Raw genomic sequence first — 10,973 nt, 5'->3', positions numbered from 1 at the left:
CGCAACCTCAACTCCTACGTTCAGTTGCTTGGGATCGCTCACCGTTTAGCATGTCCACATACACATCAACATAATGGTTCTGTGGAACGTAAGCATCGTCACATTGTTGAAACTGGTCTTACTCTCTTCGTCCATGCATCGATTCCGTTTCGGTTCTGGAGTGATGCTTTCACCACTGCATGTTTTCTCATAAATCATACTCCCACTCGTGTTTTGAATATGAAGACTCCCATTTAAGTTCTCCTTAATGAGCAACCTGATTATACATTTTTCAAGGTTTTGGGTGTGCTTGTTGGCCGCATCTCCGCCCGTATAACAAGCGCAAGCTTGAGTTTCGCTCCAAGAAGTGTGTTTTTCTTGGCTATAGCTCTCTTCATAAAGGTTACAAATGTCTTCATGTTCCCACCAATCATGTTTATATATCTCGGGACGTCGTGTTTGATGAGCATGTTTTTCCCTTTGCCAAACTTCCCGTGTCCACTGCTGAACCACCATCTTTGCATTCATCCTTTGTTGCCTCTGACCAATTTGATGATGTTGCATACTCTCCTATATTGTTGCCTAACCATGGTGTAGGCACTGGACGTGGGGCTCGTTTGGAAATTTTGGAGGCGCCATCGTCTCCCTTGCTGGTCTTACCTGCGGCTAACGACGATCAGGGTGCGTCCCTGCATGGCCTTGGTCCTCATTCCCATGCATGTTCGACCGATCGCCCCACCACGCCGGGTGCTTCGACGCCCCGGGCCTCTGGACCGGTGCCTCTGGCCTCTGTCCCGCCTGCGTCGGTGCCTTTGGCTCCTGGGCCGACCGGCTCGGCGCCCCTGGTGCCTCGGTTGCCCGACTCGGCGTCTCTGGCCCCTGGGCCGGCCTCGCCACTTCGGCTTGCTACTCCGGTCCCGTCGCCCCCTCGGCCTGCCACGCCGGTCTCGCCTGGGCCGTGCTTGCCTGGGCCGAGCTCACCTGGCTCCGGTGTGCTCTCGCTTGTGCCCACTGAGGCATCTTCGTCGCTGGCCGAGGCGTTGCCATCGCTGTCGTCGCCTTCGTTAATCAGTACAGTAACCACTGAGTCCTCTCCGTCTCCTGTGGCTCCAGTGGCTCCTCAACGACCACACACGCGGAGTCGCAGTGGTGTTTTTCAGTCCAAACAGCGCACTGATGGTACTGTTGCTTGGTTGGCTGCATGTCTGGCTGCTGCTCATGCGGATCCTACCTCTGAGCCTCGTACGTATCAAGCTGCTCTGAGTATACCTCATTGGAGAGAGGCCATGGAGCAGGAGTATCATGCTCTTCTTCGTAACAAGACATGGACTCTTGTTCCGCCACCACCCCGTGTTAATGTCATTCTAAATGTGTTTTCAAAGTGAAGAAGCATTCTGATGGGTCTATTAAGCGCTACAAGGCGCGACTGGTTGCTCGAGGTTTTCGGCAGCGTTATGGTCTTGATTATGAAGACGCCTTCAGTCCAGTGGTTAAACCTACTACTATCAGGTTTCTTCTCTCTCTTGTAGTTACTCGGGATTGGTCTCTTCGTCAGCTTGATGTGCAGAATGCTTTCCTCCATGGTGTTCTGGAGGAGGAGGTCTATATGTGGCAGCCCCCTGGGTTCTCTGATCCTGATCGTCCTGATTATCTGTGTCGTCTCACTAAAGCACTCTATGGTCTGAAGCAGGCTCCCCGTGCTTGGCATGCTCGTCTTGCGACAGCCCTTCGTGCTCATTGTTTTGCATCACCGGCTGCTGACTCTTCGTTATTTATTCTACAAAGGCCCGAAGTTACCATGTATTTGCTGGTCTATGTGGATGATATTATACTTGTCAGTTCCTCTCAGTCGGCTGATGCTGCTCTTGTTCGGTCTCTTGGTGCTGATTTTGCGGTCAAAGATCTTGGGAAGCTTCACTACTTCCTTGGTGTGGAAGTTGCTTCTTTTTCCGATGGTCTTGTTATGATGCAGAAGAAGTACTCTTTGGATTTGTTGCAGCGGGCTGGCATGCTTAAGTGCAAACCGACTACTACACCTATGTCCACTACTGACATGATAACTGCTGTAGATGGTGAGCTCCTGACTTCTGCTGATGCGACACAGTATAGGAGTATTGTTGGTGGTTTGCAGTACTTGACGATCACACGTCCAGATATATCCTTTGCTGTCAGCAGAGTATGTCAGTATCTCCAGGCACCTTGTGACACTCATCGGTCTGTGGTTAAGCGCATTTTGCGCTACATTCACTTCATGTTGTCCTATGGTTTGCACATTCGACCGAACCCCTCTGGGGTCATTTCGGCGTATTCTGATGCGGATTGGGCTGGCAGTCCGGATGACAGGCGATCCACGGGGGTTTATATTGTGTTCTTTGGTTCTACCTTGATCGCCTGGAGTGCTCGGAAATAACCTACTGTTTCGCGTAGCAGTACTGAAGCTGAGTATAAGGCTGTGGCTAATGCAACTATAGAAATTATCTGGATACAGTCTTTGCTTTAGGAGTTGGGTATATCTCAATCACAGTCTCCTATTCTTTGGTGTGATAACATTGTTGCTACATACCTATCTTCTAATCTGGTATTCCATATCCGAACGAAACACATTGAAGTGGACTATCATTTGGTACGACAACGGGTATCTCAGAAGCAACTACAGAGTTTATCTCTTTCAAAGATCAACTTGCAGACATCTTCATCAAGCCACTGCCTCTACCACAGTTCGAGACTTGTCAGCGCAATCTTACCCTTCTAGATTCTTTAGGAAGTGGCTAATATTGAGGGAGGGTGTTAGACTGTATAGCTTCTGTATATGTATACGTATGTGTACGTATGATGTAACGTTGTACCCCTTCATTATATATATGAGATAGGCCACCCCTAGAGGGTTGAGCCGGTTCCCCCAAACCTATTGTCTTACAATTTGCAATGACGTGATTGAGATATATGTACTTAAAAATGAAAGCATCATGAAAATAAAAATTGTTTAATTTGTTTAGGAACATTCATGATATATTATAAAAAATTCTAGAATGCCATTTTATATAAATCCTAGAATTTCAAAAATGGAAAAATTTAAAAGTTTTGGAATATTTAGGAAACTATGAAATGTAATGATTATATACATATAAATTATCTGGGACACCTAGGTGCCCGGGCACCTTGATTGTTTTAGGTATGCATCCCTCCATAATGACTGTTTGATTTGTTTCCTAACTATTCTTCATGCAAGACTTTCCATACTTCCATTCTATTTCCATTTTACACTATTAGACATGCAGGACTTGCCATACTTCCAAATTGTATTAATGTTTGATTATTTTTTCTGAACTACTACGGGTATCTAACATGCGTATTTTTGTTTCCTAACTATCTAATACGGGTATGTAATACTTACTGACGAAATTATGTACATACGTGGGTATATATACTCAGTATATTATTTTCTGAAATATTACATTCTATTTTTGTTTTCTAACTATTTAATACGAGTATCTAATACCTAGTATCAAAATTGTGTACATGTTTTTGTTTCCTAACTATCTAATACGGGTATCTAATACCTACTAACGAAATTATGCACATACGTGGGTATATATACTCAGTAAATTATTTACTGTAATATTAAACTATTTAATACGATTATATAATACCTAGTATTCTAGTAATGAAATTTTGTACATGTTTTTGTTTCCTAACTTTCTAATAGGGTATCTAATACCTACTAACGCAATTATATACATATGCGGGTATGTATATGCCCAACAATTTTTTTAAATTATAACATTTTATTTTGTTTCCAAACTATCTAAGACGGGTATGTAGTACCTACTAACAAAATTATGTACATTCGCAGGGTTCGTATATATCCAATGAAATCATGCGTCATACATACCACTCATAATTTAATATCTTATACAAGGGAGAAATATATGATATATAAGGAAGTAGTAAATGTCAACTTTTATTCTCTATGGCATCTTAATACCCAGCTTTTCTACCACGTGACATGCATGCATGAGATGGTCTAGGAATTAAAACCTGCCAAATTAATTAGCAATTGATACATTTATATTGGTTTCCAAATCAGCACCTAAACACGATCTGACGATGGCGAGGCAAGGTGTCCAGGCACCTAGGTGTGTGTGTGTCTATATATATATATATAGTTTGGGACACCTAGGTGCACAGGCTCCTTGCCTTTCCACTGTTCGATTGCATTTAGATGTGTGCTATTGCAACGGGTATGTGTATTAATGCATTAATCGCTAATTGGATACCATAAATATGGCTCATGCATGGGAACAATTCCGTAGTAGAAAAAAGAAAGAGAATAACATGCATGGCGACGTTGCATATTTGGAGTCATTAATAGAAATAGGAGAGAGAAATCAGAAATGAATGCCTCATGATTTGTATACGTTCATGTTCTTAGGTATATGGAGATAATTTTTCGTGCGTGTATTAATAGGAGGTATATGGTACTGTTATGTGGGTCATATTTTTCAATATTATCTAATCTAAAAAAATGGTAGTAATGTGTTCAAGGAGAATAATTCGTAGTTCACATATTAGACCAAATATCTCATGCATATCCATAAATTTCACATACCCACAGTTGTGTCGTGGCTGAAACATTTTCCGCTTTTATTATCAGATACCTATTAGAAAACTATCATAAAAATGCAATGCGTTCTTTTGTCACTTTAGAAAAGCATTCCAAGGAATCGAATACCCACAAATATTTTTAAATATTGTGGGTATGTCATATCCAATGCATTTTACATTATATAAGTAAATAAGTGTGACATACCCATAAACCGTATTCCAAAAAATAAGTGTGGCATATCCAAATATTTTTAAAAATTGATATAACAAGAAAACTAGCAAAGCTATCGACATGCCTAGAAATTATTAAACAACACAATAAATAAATAATATATAACCATCAGTTCTTTATACGCAGTAGAGAGGATGTGATATGTACGATGAATATATCATACAAAAAATGGATATCCAGTAATTAGGACATAACATCCAATTTATTTGCGGGAACATAATATAACGTCCATACGAAAACTTGCGACTCAATGTAAATATTTTAAGAATTGAAGGTATCATATACCCACACATGTTTAAGACGTTTAAGAAAATTACAAGGTATTATATTCCCACAGTATGAGACCATACGTATGTGGTTTTTTTTTCATCGAGCCCAACATCGTGTATCTCCATCGATTCTTCATACATAGTGGAGAGTATGTGATACCTATGTATATCCTTTGAGCCCAACATACCATGTATCTCTATCGGTTCTCCATACGTATGTCCTTTGTTTTTGTATATTTCTTTGGTATATCATTTCCATCTACCGTACCTTGGGTATATCAAGCATGTCGTATGTACTAAGTATATATTTTTATTTTGGAAAGAATAAAGAATGATCGTGCATGGAAAGGGAAGTTATGGATGTATGTATTGTTTGGAAACAAATGCATGCGTGCTAGTATCACATATGGAAAATCTTGCATGCAAAATTTAATGGGTTTGAATCCACGAGGCATTAATGAAAAACCACATAGGTGCCCAGGCACCTAGGTGCCCCAAACATTTTATAAATATTTGTGTTTCCTCTCATTTCTTTCTTTAATCTGGAAAAAATTCTGAATTTTTCAATTAAATTTTATTTATGTTTTTGTTAATATAATTATGGATTTTTATCTACATTTTATTGGATATTTTTATTTCCTACTTCATGAATTTAAATTATAAGTTTTTATAAATATTAAATGTATTGAAATTGATTCCTTGAACATTTAATGAAAGTTATAAGTAAAATTTGTCGCCTTTAGAATTTAGGGACCAAAATTGATATTAACTCAATAGTTGAGGGATCAAAAGTAGATTATTATTGGTAAACATGGTGATCAGTAAATAGTGCAGGAACCAAGAATATTTCTAGCCATCATTTTCTTGTTTTCCTTCATCCTAAAATCATCCAAATATCGAACCCACGGATGATACCATGTGACTTTTTGAAGAAAAACACCTTTCGGTTGTATAGAGGTCAAGCATTTAAGGAGCTAGATAATACCACACACGTTGTTGCGGAAATCAGTTATTCCAATATATTTCAATGGGATTTGGTTGTGAGGAATATGAATATTTGGATTAATAATATATGAATTAAAACTACACAATATATATTGTATTTTATTGTTGTATAGTTGAAGAAAAATAGAATATAAGTAGCATCATATAATGGAAATCATTTTTCCATGCATGCCGGGTGGCCCCATGATGAAGTGGCATGTGCGGTGAAGTAGGATATGTGCATGTTGAGTTAAATAAAAGTTATAGGGTTCAACCAAGAACATCTCCAGTAGCTTCCCACAAAACCTTCCCTAGAAGTGTTTATTGAGGCGCCAAAGCGTGAAGGTTCACGTGGTTGACTCCTACCACCGTGAATAAGATTATAGACAGTGATGCATCGTATGAGGTGTTTTTGGGTGATTACCATTTTTTAAAAAAGAATAGGAAAGCTGCGGGAGCGCATTTTTTGTGCCAACTTCCCCTATACGCAATTTTTTGGGGGAATAAGGAAGATGCTGGAGATGATCTAATACATGAAATTTGTTTCCCGCGCATCTTGTGATGAGCCTTTTGATGAGGTGTCATGTGTGCATATTAAGATGATATAAATAGTGAGGATCAACTATTTAGGACATAGGAATTGTTGACCCTTTGAAAAACAACATCTAAATAATCATTATCAATACAGTTAATGTGCCAATGGCTCGGTGATCAGAGTGATGTGCTCTTTCCCGTCTACTCAAGAACACAGTAACATATGTTGAATTATAAATATATGAGTCAAATTCTTGAATCTTCGATCTTAACATGGCTTGTTGGATGTTTCCAAAGGACATACAATTAAATAAATTCTCAATAATTCAATCACATATTATATTTCGGATATGCATAATTTCCTAGGAAGTGTGCGGATAAACTTATCTAACTCGGACAATTGATGTATGAGATAGATTTATCAATACAAAAAGGTATCCTTAGATTTGTCATGGAAAATACTTTATAATTAATGCATAATTTCATAATGTTGTACTACTACCACCACCACGTATATGGGTAGAAACATAGTGGTTGAAGAAACGTATATATTGAGCATCATGTCAATATCTAAGAGCATCTCCAACAGCCGCGCTAAACTAGCGCCGCGCCGCAAATTAGGACGTTTTAGCGCGCGCGCGACGCGGCGGGTGGCTCCAGCGGACGCGCAAAAACCGCGCGTGCGCTATAACGAGTTGGGCGCGCGGTCGGATGCACTATCACGCGGTGTGTATTTGGGGCGCCTGCTTCCGCGCGCGGCACACTCGAGCGCTCGCTCTCCCACTTCAACCCCCCACCCGGCCGCGCCGCCGCCGCCGCCCGCGCCCCTGGCGACCGTTCAGGCGCTTCCCCGGCCTATCCCCGCGCCGCTGCACTTCCGTCCCACCCCCTCCTAGTCCTGCCGGCCCTCGCGCGCCTCCGTCGTCCGAGGAACAGCGCCCGAGCGCTCGCTGCCGCATCGCGCCCGTAAGGTGTTTGACAAAACGCCTACAAGGTGTGTATTGCTCAAACTTCACGAATTTGGTGCATGTTTTGAATTGTAGTTTTTATAGTATAGTATTGAACATTGTAGATGAATTCGTCGTATGATTCTTCCGAAGAAGAATTTGATATGAAAGAGCAGGAGGATCTTGCAATGATCATAGCTATGCATATCAATAAAAAACCGAAGCACGGTGGTTCGGTTATGGGTCGGGAATTTTTTTGGAGAGATAGGATTGATGCCCATAACAGATTGATGAAGAACTATTTTGTGGAAAATCCCACATACCTGGAGTCGTATTTTTGTCGCCGGTTTAGGATGAGCACCGACTTGTTCAGGCGCATTGCAGAGAAACTAGCGAGCCATGACCGGTTTTTCCAGCAAAGGAGGAATGTCGCCGGAGAGCTCGGGCATAGCACCTTTCTGAAGGTGACAGCCGCTTTGCGTATGTTGGCATACGGTATCCCGACTGATCTAGTTGATGGTCACTTGGCTATGGGTGAGAGCCAAGCCATCATGTGTGTCAAGGGCTTTGCAGTGGGAATTGTGCAAGTGTTTGGCGAGGAGTATTTGAGATCTCCCACTGCCGAAGACGCCACAAGGCTATTGGCGATGAACAAATCTCGCGGCTTCCCTGACATGCTTGGCTCAATAGATTGCATGCATTGGAGTTGGAAGAATTGTCCAAAGGCATGGCATGGGCAATTCCACGGCCAAAAAAAGGGTTTCACTATAATCCTTGAAGCGGTGGCCGATCAGGAGACTTGGATTTGGCATGCATTCTTTGGAATGTCTGGATCTTTGAATGACATCAATGTTGTCAACCGGTCACCATTGATGAATAAGATTGCAAATGGTGAGTTGCCACCGGTGCAGTTTGTAGCAAATGGCCGTACGTACAACTATGGCTATTATCTAGCGGATGGCATCTATCCAAAGTGGCAAACCTTCGTGAAGCCGTTGAAAAAGCCGGAAGGTAAGTAAAATCTTGATTTCCACAATACCCAGGCGGCGGCTAGAAAAGATGTGGAGAGAACATTTGAGATTTTGCAAGCCCAATTTGCTATTGTGAGAGGACCGGCTAGATTTTGAAATCAAAAAATGCTTTGGTACATCATGCACGCTTGTGTGATCATGCACAACATGATCATCGAGAAGAGCGTGGCCGCGCGGGCTGCATTATAGCGCGGCCGTTGGAGCCAGCGCTGGAGGCCGCGCTAAACCGACCGAAGCGCGCACGACAAACAAGTTTTTTGCACGCAGCGCGAAGCGCGGCTGTTGGAGATGCTCTAAGACATTAGAAGGAGAGTAGCTAGTGATTTGGTTGGCACTTGGCAGCCAGCCGATGAGTAGAACACATCGGTGAAAGAGTTAAGGGAGTGCGACTGACAAATAATTATTTTCAAGTTGATGAATTTTAACGATGATTCTTTATCTAATGGTATTATGGTAAGCAAGGCAGTTAATTTGCCACTCTGTTGAAAACAATTAATGTATACAACTTCGAAAAATAGAGAATATGTAACGCATATTCATGAATTCATCTCGTATGTACTTACCGATGAGAGGGACAATGTTCTTGTGGCGTAGCCTGTTGATGATGCTGACCTCGGCGAGGAAGTCGTCGTAGCGTCGGTTCTCCACGTCGCGCGTGAACCTCTTGAGTCTTGACGGCCACGTCCATTGGCCGCTCTGTCTTGGAAGCTGCTGCTGGGAGCGTGCACCTGTACACGGTTCCAAACCCGCCACCGCCGAGCTTCATGGCTTCGTGGAAGTTGCTGGTGGCCTTCTTGATGTCTGCGAACTCCACCTTCGTGGGCATCCCAGGGAGGCGCTCCATGGACCTGGCGAGCTGGTCCAGATCCTTGTGCCACCGTCGGTACCTCGAGTTGAAGTAGCACGCCAGGCCGACAGCCATCAAGGCGGTGGCAGCTACGGATCCGAGGACAGAGGACAAGATGGCCACCTTCCTTGGCAAGCCGTTGTACTGAGGGAGGTACTCGATCGTCGCGTTCCAGCGAACTCGAGAGCTGCGTACCTGCTCCGCCGTAGAGACGAGGAAGAAAAAGGACTGCGGAGGAAAGCTGGTAATGTTCAGGGGCACCTCAGCTATGGGTTTGGCTAGGAAGTCCTCGTGGTCGTAGACCGACAATCTGTGCCCTGCATGGTCGTAGTCGATCCACAGGGAGGTAGCTGATACCGGATCGATAGTGATATCGACAACCATGATCTCCATGGTCGTAAGCTTAGACAGCACACCAATCCCGATAGAGATGGTGCCGCCGGAGAAGGCGGCGCTGCGCGATGTAGTGTTGTCGGTGAGGTTGAGCGGGCCAACATCTCTGGCCAAGAGTTGCTCCAAGGTCGAGCGGTTGAGTGGCACCAAAGCAGGGAGGATGAGGAAGGTGAGGCGGCCACCCCGGCGGGACGTGCTCCGGTTCCACAGCGGCTGATATGAGATGGTTGCCCTGAACGACGCCTCGTCGACCTCCCGCCCGTCGGTGTCGTGGCGAAATTGCCAGAGTCGTGCGATACCGATGGTGGACAACACTCGGGTGTTGTTCACGTCGGAGTCGTTGAGTTTGCGGAGCACCCCGGAATCCATTACATAGAACTCGGACCTGACGTCGTCCATGGTGTAGTTGCCCCTGAGCTGATCCTGATCGAAATCACGGCATTTGGACGGCTGCGTCTTTGCGTGGGAGAAGGACATGACCGATAGGAGAAGGAGGATGCTGCAGAGACATGGGACAATATGCTGTCCCTGTTTCGGCGGAAAGGCCATTCTAGCTACGTTTGCCCAGTCGTAGCTAGCAATGCTTAGACATAGCAACTCCCTTGGTATATATAGTACTCCACACAAGTTAACTTATGTAAGGTAAGTATGACTTTTCACCAGAAGTTCTCTAGTTTACGCGGACTGCGAGCTGCCACTGACGCTCCCAGCAAGTGTTCACCCTTTGCCCCGACGAAGACGGACGGAGCCCATCGTCAAATCTTCGATACGCCGATCGACCTGACTCTGAAGTTTCCAGGTTTTTCCAGATTCCAAGCCCAGCTGTCCACTGGAAATCCTGAAAATATCTCTACGTCTAGAGCAACGAAGTTTCCTTCTATCATTTCCCTGGCCCATGTTCCAGCATCCACATGGATCAGTCATTAATCCACCGTACGCATTGTGTGGCATGCCACGGCAACCGGACGAGCGGGTTTAAGCTTTGGTTTGCAGAGATCCACGGGTCTTCCAAAAAATTGATTGACGCGTCGACGCCGACTTGTTTGATCATGCGCAATTTCCGCGCTTCTCACCCATGCAGGATAGCATACCAAGGGCGTGTTTGGTTGCCCGCATTAGGCCCAGCCTAGCCCGCGCGAAAAGAAAGTGGCC

General features: G+C 43.9%; 1 pseudogene; it reads right to left on the bottom strand.

Annotated features, from left to right (window-relative positions):
- The window catches only part of LOC119306642, a 14,104-nt pseudogene extending 3,734 nt beyond the window's left edge, over window positions 1-10,370 (bottom strand).
- Window positions 10,371-10,973: the final 603 nt, after the last annotated feature.

The sequence above is a fragment of the Triticum dicoccoides genome, chromosome 5B (assembly GCF_002162155.2).
Source record: "Triticum dicoccoides isolate Atlit2015 ecotype Zavitan chromosome 5B, WEW_v2.0, whole genome shotgun sequence".
Taxonomy (NCBI): domain Eukaryota; kingdom Viridiplantae; phylum Streptophyta; class Magnoliopsida; order Poales; family Poaceae; genus Triticum; species Triticum dicoccoides.
The sequence above is the reverse complement of the archived record's forward strand: the minus strand, read 5'-3'. Positions and strand labels throughout refer to the sequence as shown.